We start from the raw sequence: 12,151 nt of genomic DNA on the forward strand, positions 1-12,151 counted from the left end.
GTACATAAAAAGAATTCAGAAAAATGGGTAATTCTGATGGAGCAGCTAGAGTGACTGAACTCGGTGGGTGTTTTTAATAGAGCACAATTGGGCTAGTCCAGAAAGGGACGCTGATCTTGACTGCTCTTGACTCTAGAAAGGGCTATTTTAATATTTACTCTTGCTCTTGACTGTGAGACAGACATAGAGCAACAGAAGCTGCTATAGACACACATGAACTGAACAGAAAGACAAGAACAGATGAACTCAGAGACAAAGTATTTATGAAATGGAATTCGTATACCAGAGCATGGGTGTGTACAGTCCACACAGGATGTGGGCAACCAGGAGAGGGCTTCCAGTCTCCATCTCTCCAATAGGATGCAGTGTGCAAAGTATGATAAAATGGGGGAGGAGATGCAGCACATATACAAGACAGTAATGGGGCTAATGTGGATCAGGTGGGCCAGCAAAGTAAAGAGGCTAGAAATACAAGTCAGCCCGGCGGCTGAGAATGGTCTGCCCGTAATGAGGAAATGTGCTTAATGCTGGCCACTAAGTGCCCACTCAGCTGCAAATGAAATGCCCATTGCAACCCATACAACCCAGGTACAATGCTAACATCCTCTCATGAATCAGGCATTACCCAAGTAGTGGGTGATCAAGGTATTATAAACAAACAGTAGGGTTTGCAGGGAGGAACACAGTGTGTATATGTCAAACAGTATGCTGCAGATCTTAAAAACATTAAAAACGAGTGAAAAGATGAACGGAACTGGAATATGAATGCCCACACATGCCCTATTTATAGGGGATTTGGAGCATTTTTCCTACCATGCCCAATAAATGCCAATAATACAAATAAAGCTTTTTTTGGGTGTTAATGGAGATCACATTAGGAATTGATGCACTAGAATCAATTATTAATCCATCTAATGACCTTGGTTGCTCAATACATCCACTCAAGCCCAGAAAGGTGCCTTAAGAGGAGCGAGAGACATGCTTAACTTGCAAACAACTTTTATATGCATGACAAGTATAAACATAATGAGATCCCCAAGTAAGAACATTTGTGTGGTAGGGTTCTCAGTGACGAATGAAACACTTGTAATCCAAAAAAGAAAAAACTCCACTCGAGAGGAAATCTGTAAGGAAGGATAGTACACAAGGTGATAGCTAATGGTGCTCAAAACTCAACCTTGAGAGAGAAGCTACTAGCTCTACATCCATGTTGGTGAGAATGTGAAGGCATGCTTAAACTTGGGGAGAGAGAGAACACTATCCTTGTCTCTATGTTGGACAAAATGCAAAGAGAACCACCAAGTCATGGTCAGAGGTGAAAATGGTAGAGAAGTAAGCCAAAACTCGTTGCCAAGGTGCATGAATAGTCATCCCCTTCAAAATTGAAGAAAGAAGATCCCCCTCTGAAGTCCCCCCCTCTAAATCTTCTTCTTGAGGCTCTCATCAGAGTCTGTATTTGTGGAGGCATACCAAGGTGACTGTGAAACATTTCACCCCCAAAACGTTTCACCCTTGAAATGGCGTGTTTCACTCCGAAATGTTTTACCTTTGGGCAAGTCATAAGCAATACGCCAAGTGAAACGGTTGAACAATATGTGATATAGTTTTCTTTATAAATAATGAGATGCATCTTACATGTTTATACCATGCAAACCCTTTCATGTAGAGTGTGTAAAAACTCTAAAAAAAGCACAAAAAAACAAATGTTTTTCATTTAAAAATCTTGTTTCAGTCAGCCGTTTTCCCCTAGGTGTTTCTTGTTTCAATGAAATGTTTTAGCTGTTTCAGCTGTTTCTTGTTTCAATGAAATGTTTTAGCTGTTTCAGCTGTTTCTTGTTTTACTACTTGGGAAACGCGTTTCACGGTTAGCATGAGGCATACAAGGGCGTGGGAATGTGCAACTCTTATGGAGCCATGAGTGGGTGATGACCTCTATCTCTAGATGGAGTGGAGTAAGGAGCCGAAGGTGGTGATGAACAGCCACTATCTCTCAATGGAGTGTATTGAGAAGTTGAGGGTGGTGGCCAATAACCACTCCCTTAATGGAGCAGACTAGTTAGTCAAGGTTTGTGGAAGCCATTGAACCTGAAAGTAGGTGGGGAGAATCTTTATAGCTTGTTGTAGTGGTCTCCAAAAGGACTTATTGCCTAGCAAGGTTTTGTAGCCTCCTTTTTCTCATAAGAGCTTAGTGCGCATTATATGCTTCTTATTGCCTTGAGCATAGAAATCTGGTAGCCGATGCGAAATAATCTTTGTTGCCAAAAACGACAAGGTGGCACAAGGAGTACTTGGTGGTAGAAGCATATTCTCTTGTAGTGTAAGAAGTAAAGGCTAATGATGATAGTCTTCAGTGGAGTGATTGTTCATTGAACAAGAGAGCTAGAATGCTCTTGTATGGTAGACATACATACGATAGGCCTCCAATGTTGGCACTCCTTTTGGTATTTCTTTATCATTATTCAAAGCACGAATCACAAGTGACTTATTGTCATAAACTAGTACTCTCTTGATGGTAGTAATTTCCGTGTGCCTTGTTCTTGAATCAACCCATACTTGTCTCTAGTGCAGTAACCTTAGTTGCCGTTACCAGATTTGACCAAATGCGGGACAAATTTGTCCATTCACACATACATGTTGTTCACACTTCAATAACATGCAAATGTTACAAGGTGCAAAGCTGGTCCCACAGTGTTGCATGCCACAAACAATGTATAAACATGTAAATATCATGCCCAAATCGATCCATTCTGCTCTACGAAGCCTTAGCCTTGTTCAAATATTAATCTCAATGCTTTGCATCACCTCCCATCATGAACTTGAAAGTCAATCTGCTCCCTCTTTGTCTCACTAGATTGTGTGGGATGCCACTATGGTGTGAAAGCCAATTCCATGGTTATCACAGCCTTGGTTAGACAACCCATGAAACCAGCCTTCATTCTTGGAGAGTGGTAAAACCTGATATAGCAATTATGAAATGAATATAAACTGAAATGCATACTTTACCGTATCATTCTTGGACATTGGACACCCTATTGGCTCCAAAGCTGGCATTCCTTGCGGTATTTCTTTAACTTGTATTGCTATTGGATGGAGTACAAACTGAGATATCTTTATCTCCTCCGTTGATTTAGAAGCCCCTTGTTGTCGTAACCGATACAACAAGCCATTCGAGCAAATTACCCCTTGATCTTCACCTAGAACTTGTGCAAATGGGACCACAAAGTGGCCAAATGCTGCCCCAAATCAAATGGGATATGCTAGCATCTGAAATCTCTGACAATTCCTTGAATTTCAACTGCTGATTTCGGTGTACGATGCCTTTAAACTGATGGCACGGGTCCCAAAGTGGTTGCAGAAATACTAATTTCTTCAGGGAATTAGGATTTACAGCAGTAATCTCGTTGCTGTCCACCAAATCAGACTAAGAACACCTTCAATTGGCTGAGAGATGTTGAGATTTTCAGAGAATAGGTTGAGGAAGGTGAGAGAAAACTGAGATGAGAGAGAAATCAGAGTTTCTTCGCAAGAAAACCCTCCAATTTGCGTGCTATCTACTCCAACCTACAATAAATGCAGTCGCTTGCTCTTTGGAGGCAATCTAATGCAATCGTGTTGCTGTTGCTAGCACTTGGGCACCACAAAACTGCTGTCACCTAATCCTTGGCACCTCCAAAATTGCTGTCACCTGCTGCCAATGGCCTCCCACAGCCCTAGAAACTGATCAGCAGCAGCCTACCTCTCTCTCTCCCAAGCTTATTGCATTCCATCAGTCTCTCAGCCCCAAATAGCCTTCTCTACCATTGCAGCCTTCTAATCTCATTTTCCAACAATTTCTAGTCAATTAATGAATTTTCAGAATTAATCAATTCTGAAAATTAATTTCAGCTCTTCTAAGTGTGCCCGAAACTAAAGGTGCCTATCCACAATTTAATTGGCCAAGCCATTTGCAACTCCAAGTGGTCCGCTGGCTTAATCAACCCTTAGATTGACATTAATCAATTAATTAGTGCCTAGTCCCTAGTGTCACCAGTGACACTTAGTGGCCAATTGATTGTCCTAGGGTCAAACTGACACCAACCAACATTCGAAACCTAACTGGCATAACTTATCACAACTTTTGCCTTTGATATTCACAGCTTCCTTGGGGTCCTTGGCTTGCTATCATGAAATAACTGCCATGCGCCATTGCGAAGGCAAGCCAATCAAAGGGTGACTTCTCTTTCTCAAATGGAATCAAAGAATCTAGACCTATTTGGCAGCAACTCCCTAAGAAAAATCGGTTTTGCATACACTGCTAGAGAGAGGAGGTCATGTGGACAAGAAGTGTCGCTCCAAGGCCTTCCACTCTTACTTCTTTCGAGTACAACCTCAACAACCCGTCTCTTTCACTACCCTTGAGGGATTGACTGGACGTATGCGATGGTGGCCACCTTTTTAGACTAGCATGTCTTTAGATCCTTTCGGATACCCTAGGTCAGTCTAGCATTTATTTTTCGCATTCTTAGAGTCGAGCCCATAGGATTCATTGTCCTTAGCTTTTCCATTCTTTTATCTTCCGTTGCATTTACTTATACACATACACATACACATTCATTGCATTTATTTTGAGTTAGATTTTTTTTTTGTTATGTTTCGCTTTCGAATACCCTAGGTCAGTCTTGCATTCATTTTTGGCACTCTTAGAGTTGAGCCCATAGGATCCATTGTCCTTAGCTTTTTTATTCTTTTGTCTTCCGTTGCATTTACTTACACATACACATTCATTGCATTTATTTTGAGTTAGATTTTCTTTCTGTTATACTTTGCTTTGGAGCATCTCACCATTGATCTCTATATTTGCAGATTCTTATCTCTTTTGCAGGGTTTTGTCTTTCAGTGTAGGGCTAACTTGTAGATTGCTTTGGTCCTACCTGGGCTAGAGACATGGGGATGTGCACCGTTCCTTTCATGGTTTCATTATTCTAGGAGTGCTTGCTCTTCTTTCAATATTGCGGTTTTCCCTCCTGAGGCGGATCATGCAATATCTCTCTTGATGCTATCATGGTGGTGACTTCTATGTTGCTCTTCCAGCGGGGTGCTTCATCCACTTCATCTTCTTTCATTTCTTATGGTTCTCGGCACCATATGAAGATCGACAAGACCGATATCAGGCGGCTCTTCCTTCTTCGGCATCTACATCCAGGTTGAGAGGGGGCTCCTACTCTTCTTGGTATTCTACAGGCTTCAGCACTTTGTCTTCGACATTGGTTTCTTCCCCCTGTTGTACCTTACCCTTTGCATTGCATGATTTCATCATCCTTGGACTAGGGTGCTTAGGCAAGTGAACAATTTTTCCACGAGAGACACTGTCCAAGTGGCACTTGCTACATGAGCATCCTTCAACATGTAGCATACTTTGCATCTCATTGTGCATAGCACCACCACTTGAGCGGATCCCAAGTTGTTTCCATCGGTGGCTGTTTTCCTCGCCACCGCCATTCTCCTACATCACATGGATACCTCATCACTTGTTTTTCCTTGTCATCGACACCCTTGAGTGGATGGGTATGCTTGTATTGTTTTGTGATGCGTTGGGTATACCCTCCCTACTCTTGTTTTGTTGGTCATTACTACTCAATCAGTTGCATCCCGTAAAATTCAGCTCACTTATTCCAAAAAAAAAAAAAACATCCCATAAAATTCACCTCACTTATTTTAAACAAAAAGTTCAATGTGGTTCCATCCGTCTTTGTAGGGTTTGGTAGGCCACTGGGTAGCCGACGTGTACCCTTTGTCCAATGCCCTGTCCTCTCTGGGGTGACTACTTGGATTCCCTTGGTAAGATAACCATTGCTTCTATAGTCTTGGTAGGCCATTGGGCAGCCAACATGCACCCTTTGTCTAATGCCTTGGCTGCTTTGGGGTGGGACGCCTTGGGGTGACTAAACATCAAGGTGGTTGGCCTAACCTTTCGGCTCAGTTTTGGGCTTGGGAGGGGGTGTTGAGCTAAAACACGCTTTTCAGCTGATTAGCATTCTTAAACGGCCCCAAAATACATTTAATTAATGAAAAATCCTAAAAAGGAGAGCAGTCCCAGAGAGTTTCAGTGGTCTCCCAAAAACCCTAATTTTTGTGGTACCCTTCTACGTCAAGGTAGGTTCAGTACGTACGTATAGATCGTTACCGTACGGTACGTACTGATCGTATGTTTTGTGTACGTATGGAACATGAAAAACGTAATCATTTTTTTCATGTAAAATTTGGGGCCCAAAACGTGATGTGCCTAACGATTTCTGCATCGCTTGGTTATTTGTGGATTTTCCTGGGCAAATTGAGACAAAAGTCCCAAATGTGTTCACTGTTTCAGTGTTTGTAGGTTACGTGAGCTATAGGCGACGCCAGCGTGCACAGACCAGGTACGTCTTGTCTCTCTCTGTCTCTCTCTCTCTCGCACGCGCACGCTCGCTCGCATTGATTCTTGTGCACGCGCGCGTACATCATGCCGAAACCACTGATGTTTTTCTCTCTTATCTTGCTCCAGGAGTCATCATGCCGAAACCAGTGAATCCTATTGGAAGGAGTATACCAATATACTCCATATCGTCAACACTTCCGGGCAAGCTGGTTCAGGTAGTCGCAGGTGGTCATGCAAATTCTGCAATTTCACATTGACCAGTATAATTACGCGTGTGGTGAAGCATTTGACGGGCATCAATTGCACAAACAACTGTAGCGCGTGCAAGAAGGTGCCAAAAGCTGTCCGAGAGAAGTTGATTACTGAGAACTTCCCAGCAATGGGGGCGGCAGCAGCAAAAGGCCAAGGATCCCAAAAAACACAAGATGCCTTGCACGGTGCTCTTATTGGGGAGTTTGGTGATCCTCCTACACAGGTAGAGGAGAGTTTTGTGTCTCAGCCCGTTGCCTTAGAGCAGCCATCTGCTAGTAGGAAGAGGGCTCGTGTCATGCAGGAGAAGGGAGGAGAAGGAGGAAGGTTCTAATGATTTGCATGTGCCTAGGCAAACCACCTTGCCTTCACATGTGCATTCTCAGTCTTGGGTGAGAGAGCGTCAGAAGGTGGTTGAGATGGAGATTGCTCGCACTCTCATTGAGTGCAATATCAGTTTCAATGTCTTAAGGACTGAGCAGTGGAAGAGGATGGTTAGGGCCATTTCCCAAGTGGGTGCTAGTGCTACAGATTCATGATGTGGGCTGGATTACAAAAAAATGCGCACCATTGCACTTGACGAGCAAAAGGCCTTAATAGATAAGGCATTGGTCCCAGTGAAAGCTGGCTGGCAGCAGTTTGGATGCACCATCATCTCTGATGGATGGAGTGATATACGCAGGCGGCACATCATAAATATACTTGTCTCCTCTTGTCTTGGTACTTACTTCTTGCGCGCTGTAGATGCAGGGAAGGCAAGAGAGAAGATCACAGGTGAGTTTATCTATGGGCATATTCGTATAGCCATCATGGAGATTGGTAAAGAGAATGTGGTCCAAGTTGTTACAGATAATGCATCCAACTGCAAGGCAATGGGAAAAATGGGGAAGGCGGAGTTTCCACACATTGTGTGGACTCCATGTGCAGCCCATTGTCTAGACTTGCTTATGGAGGACATAGGCAAACTACCTTGGGTGCAGCCCACAGTTTCAGATGCTACTAGGATGACCACATTATTTCGAAAGAAGCATCAGGCTTTAGCTATCTTTCGTAGCCACAATAATCTAGATATGGTGTGGCCCTCCAAGACCAGATTTGCATACATGCTTTTGGTGTTGCAAATGCTCTTCAAGCTTAGGGATCCACTTTTGCAGACAGTTGTGGACCCAAAGTGGAGGGACATGTCTCATGCACAAAAAGAGGCGACCAAAGCCATGCAAAGGCATATCCTAGATGAGTCTTTTTGGATATAGGTGCAGGATTTGACAGTGGCTTTGCAGCCCATGTATGTGATGCTACGAGTCATGGACATGGAGGGCTCCACATTGGGTCTGGTTTATCACCTCTTCATGCAGATGAAGAGCCATATCACAGCATGCCAAGCCTTGTCCCTGCAGCGGTAAGTACTAGATTTTGTTCTTGTACTTCTTTATGGCTGCTTGCATATGCTATTTACTTATTATTAAAATTTAATGCATAGGCTATATAGTACAACACATGCATTGGCCTTTCTATGTGTCTAAACTTTGATGTTATTGATTTTTGCAGTCGAGATGATATCTTGACTCTTATAGAGAGTCGGTGGAAGTTTATGAGTCGTCCCATTCATGGGATGGCTGCTTTACTCCATCCTTTCTACAAGACCCCAAGCTTGTTCCATGAGCAGCATCTCATGTAACTGAAATACAAGTTCATCACACTTATCTTTGACAAGGAGCAGCAGCTTCAAATACATGCAGAGATGTGCAGCTTCATGAATAACTTGGGACCATCATTTTCACGGATGGTGGCATTGCGTTCGAAGGCTACTAGTCTTCCTCTCACATGGTGGCAGAGTTATGGTCGGCAAGGTCTTCCACATCTGACTTATTTGGCTCTACGTATCTTGTCACAGGACTCACTCTCTGTGCTGTCTCTCTCTCTCTCTCTCACTCTCTCAAGTGTAGCAATGGCAATTATCAAGCCAATGACACCTGTAAATGCAGGATTGCTCAGCGGGTGCTTGTGAGCGCAATTGGAGTGCTTATTCTTTTGATTCATACAAAGATTTGGAATCGCCTTAGCACTTCTCAATTGGAGAAGTTAGTGTATTGCAGGGCCAATATGAGGCTTGTGTGCGCCTACCATGCCTTGGGGACACCCAAGCAGGTTTGAACTAGTAGCTATTTACATGTTTGAAATATTATATCTCTATATTAGTATTTAAAATTTACATTATTGTTCAATGTTAACAAATGTATGCTATGTTGCTATCTTGAACATGCTGATCCCTCACGTATAAAGCTGGTGGTTGATCCGAATCATCCGATCATAGATGAGGACTAGCATATTAGGGAGGAGCAGGAGGAGATTTTGCGTATGCTTCATAGAGAGATGGAGGAGGTGGATAGGCGTGTGATGAGGTCACGCGCACGTGCTTATAGCATTCCACTACGTGAGCAAGCTGCAAATCCAGAGAGTGCTCGACGGAAAGGCATTCGCAGAGGGAAGCTATCCATTCGAACTCCTCGGCGACGTGCGAATGAGGCAGTTCGTCTCATTCACACTGAGAAGGAGGAGGATCTAGGTGATGCAGTCGAGGCTACAGGCCCTATGATGGTAGAGTCAGAGTTTGACGACGATGGCAATGTCGTGGCGGATGGGGACATGCTCTCTTCAGCCTCATCATCGTCCTCTTCTGATCATGAGTTTTGCTAGAGCCTAGGCAGTGGACTGTGGGCACTAGTGACTACAGTCAGATCTAAAAATTTTGAATTTTCATATATTTCAGTTGGGTGTTTTTATTTATGACATATGTATGCTCTATTAGGAGCCATCTTGACTTGACATTTGTCACCTTGGTGGATTGTTTCTAACTTCCTTGTTAGCAATTGTACGTTGTTTGATGCAGTGTATTGTGTTATGTTTTGGCTCTTTATCATGTAGACTTTCTCAATGTTAGTTTGATAGTCTCAAATTTCAGTTTTCACTATTCAGCGTTATACACGTGTTAAATGTTTAATGCTTAAAGGTTTCAATTGTGATGTGACATGGTCATAAGTACTAAGTAGGGAATGCATATATCTTTATGCTTAATGTACAGTGGGAAACACCCTAAAATATCCTCTTGTTTATTATTTTTTTACAAAAGTACGTATTTTTACGTACATAAAAAAATTATCCATACAGAACGACGTATAGTACGTATCTATACGTGCCGTACATTACGTATGGAACCACCTTGTTCTACATCTATAAATAGACAGGCTGCTCCCATTTAGCCTTATTCCATCTGTGTAGGTTTCACACTCTCCAATGTAGATTGTAGCCATCAGTCTACCTCTCCCGTGGCTGTCCAGCCTTCACGACTACTGCCATCTCTCCCTCCAGCCTCGTAGTGCCTTGGCACCTTTCTCAAGGCTGTCGCCCAACTATCTTGTGCCCTCCCTTCTGCTGTGTTTGGCCCTGTTGCTCATCGCCAGCACCTCCACCCTCATCTGTTCTCTACATTTGCAGCTTCTGGTTGTTGGTGACAGTAGACAGCCCTCCTCCATCATCAGGCAACCTTCAATACCTTGCGTTTTGGTCCTCCACTGCCAAGCGACTGCTGGTCGATGCTCTCCTCCATCAGGCGACACTCTGTCTGCTGCGTTTGCAGCTTTCTGGGGTTGCCCTCTTCCCTTTGCATCCTCTATTGCTTGCGTTTTGTTCTCCAGTAGCCTTTGGTACTATCGTTTTGCAACTTCTCTACTTTCTCACTCCGACTGGCGGTCACTGACTCGGGATTCATCTTTGGTGGATATCACTCTCCGACATTGCTCTGCCCTTGAGCACAATGTACACTCTTACATTTATTTACATCATTCATTCACTTCAGAGTTGTGTTCTCTCTCTCTCCCTTCTTCTGTTTGTGTTTGAGTTTTTGTGTTTGAGTTTTTGAGTTTTGCGTTTAGGGTTTGAGTTTTATTCTTTGTGTCTACGTTTGTCTCTTTGTGTTTCTGTCGTGGTCGTACACTCTTTGTGTCCTTAGTGCAAACGCTAGTGGTTTTCTTCACAGCCGTGACCACAAGTTGGAGCGTGAAAGATGAGGAAAACACCAAAGGCTGATCACTAGAGGGTTAAAAGATTAAAAGGCGATAGTAGGGATGATGCTCGAGGTGGTGGGCGGTAGCAGAAAGCTGTAGATGCAGCAATGTTGTAGCTGCTAGGAGCATGGAGAAGGTTGCCAACTATTGCCAGGTGAAGGAAGAGCCAATGTTGACAGCAAAAGTTACCTTGAGCTAGAGAAGGGCTGCCACTAACTTTTACGTGGCGGATGAAGCGTGGAACACAGGTAGGAGGAGGCAATCTATGAGCTAGCGATGATTGATTGACCAAATGCAATAGAGGAGTGAGAACTTGCACAAAAGGGATGATGTTAAATGGTGGGTAGCCTGTCTATTTATAGATGATAAAGAGTGCCCAAAAAATGAGGGTTTTTGGGGGACCATTGAAACTCTCTCGAATTGTGCACCATTTTTGTGCTTTTCATTAATTAAGTATGTTTTGGGGCTATTTTAAGGCTCTAATTAGTTGTAAAGCGTGTTTTAGATAAACACTCCCTCTCAATCCCAAAGCTAAGTCGAAAAGGGAAAGCTAGCAATGTTTATCTCAAGGCCTCCCACTCCAAAGTAGCTAGGGCATCAGACAAAGGGTGCACATTAGCTACCCAGTGGCGTACTAAGACTACAGAGGCAATGGGTGTCTTACCAAGGGAGTCCAAGTAGTCACTCCAGAGAGGACAGGCAAGGAACAAAGGGTACTCATCCGCTGCCTAGTGGTCTATTAAGCTCTACAAAGGCGGATAGAATCACATTGAATTGTTTTGGTTTGTTTGTTTGTATGTTTTTTTTTGGGTGGGTTTGTTGTTGTGGAAAAGTTAATTTTATGGGTGGCAGTTGTCACAACTCGATAGATACAGAATTTGTATCCTTTTTCATTAATTTGTCTATATAATGATTTATTAAATTTGTTTCCTTTGCACTAATTAGATATAAAGAAAAGTGCATTGGAGCTGGCCACTGATGAGTGGTCACAGGTTATGGTGGACCCACGCGGTGGGTTAGAGAAAAGATAGTTCACATTTCCACCTATATGGCCGATTGGGCGCCTGTGACCAGAACTCACGCATATCAGGGTTAGACTCGCACACAGAAAGGATTGATGCCTTGAAGTGTGGGCTAGATCCGCCAGAACAGACAGTTACAATCAACAAGATGGCATGATCATGAAATGCTTGTACAATGTGCATGTGTGGGGCTGAAAGCTTGAAATGCACATTTCTTTGCATAGGAAAGTCACATGAAGATTCTAATACTGTTTTTGCGATGTACATCGAAAAAGCTTTCATATGACACCCATATTGGGTGGGTTCCTAAATTTTAGGAGCCTCGAATTAGCCTAAAAATGCTAGTCCTAAAAAATAGGGATGTCATTCTAAAAATAGTAAATTTTGTACTCTGATTGTGCTTACTAAATTTGGTTGTTTCT

General features: G+C 43.1%; 1 protein-coding gene and 1 pseudogene across 3 annotated transcripts in view; both read left to right on the plus strand.

Moving 5' to 3' along the window:
- The window catches only part of LOC148035157 (uncharacterized), a 70,613-nt gene that overhangs the window by 6,204 nt on the left and 52,258 nt on the right, over positions 1-12,151 (plus strand). The gene's annotated exons all lie outside the window — the stretch shown is intronic.
- On the plus strand, positions 6,554-9,413 carry LOC148035158 (uncharacterized; annotated as a pseudogene).

Source organism: Lygodium microphyllum, chromosome 6 (genome assembly GCF_053477565.2).
Source record: "Lygodium microphyllum isolate KBCC chromosome 6, Lygodium_microphyllum_v1.1.10, whole genome shotgun sequence".
NCBI classification, from domain to species: Eukaryota; Viridiplantae; Streptophyta; class Polypodiopsida; order Schizaeales; family Lygodiaceae; genus Lygodium; species Lygodium microphyllum.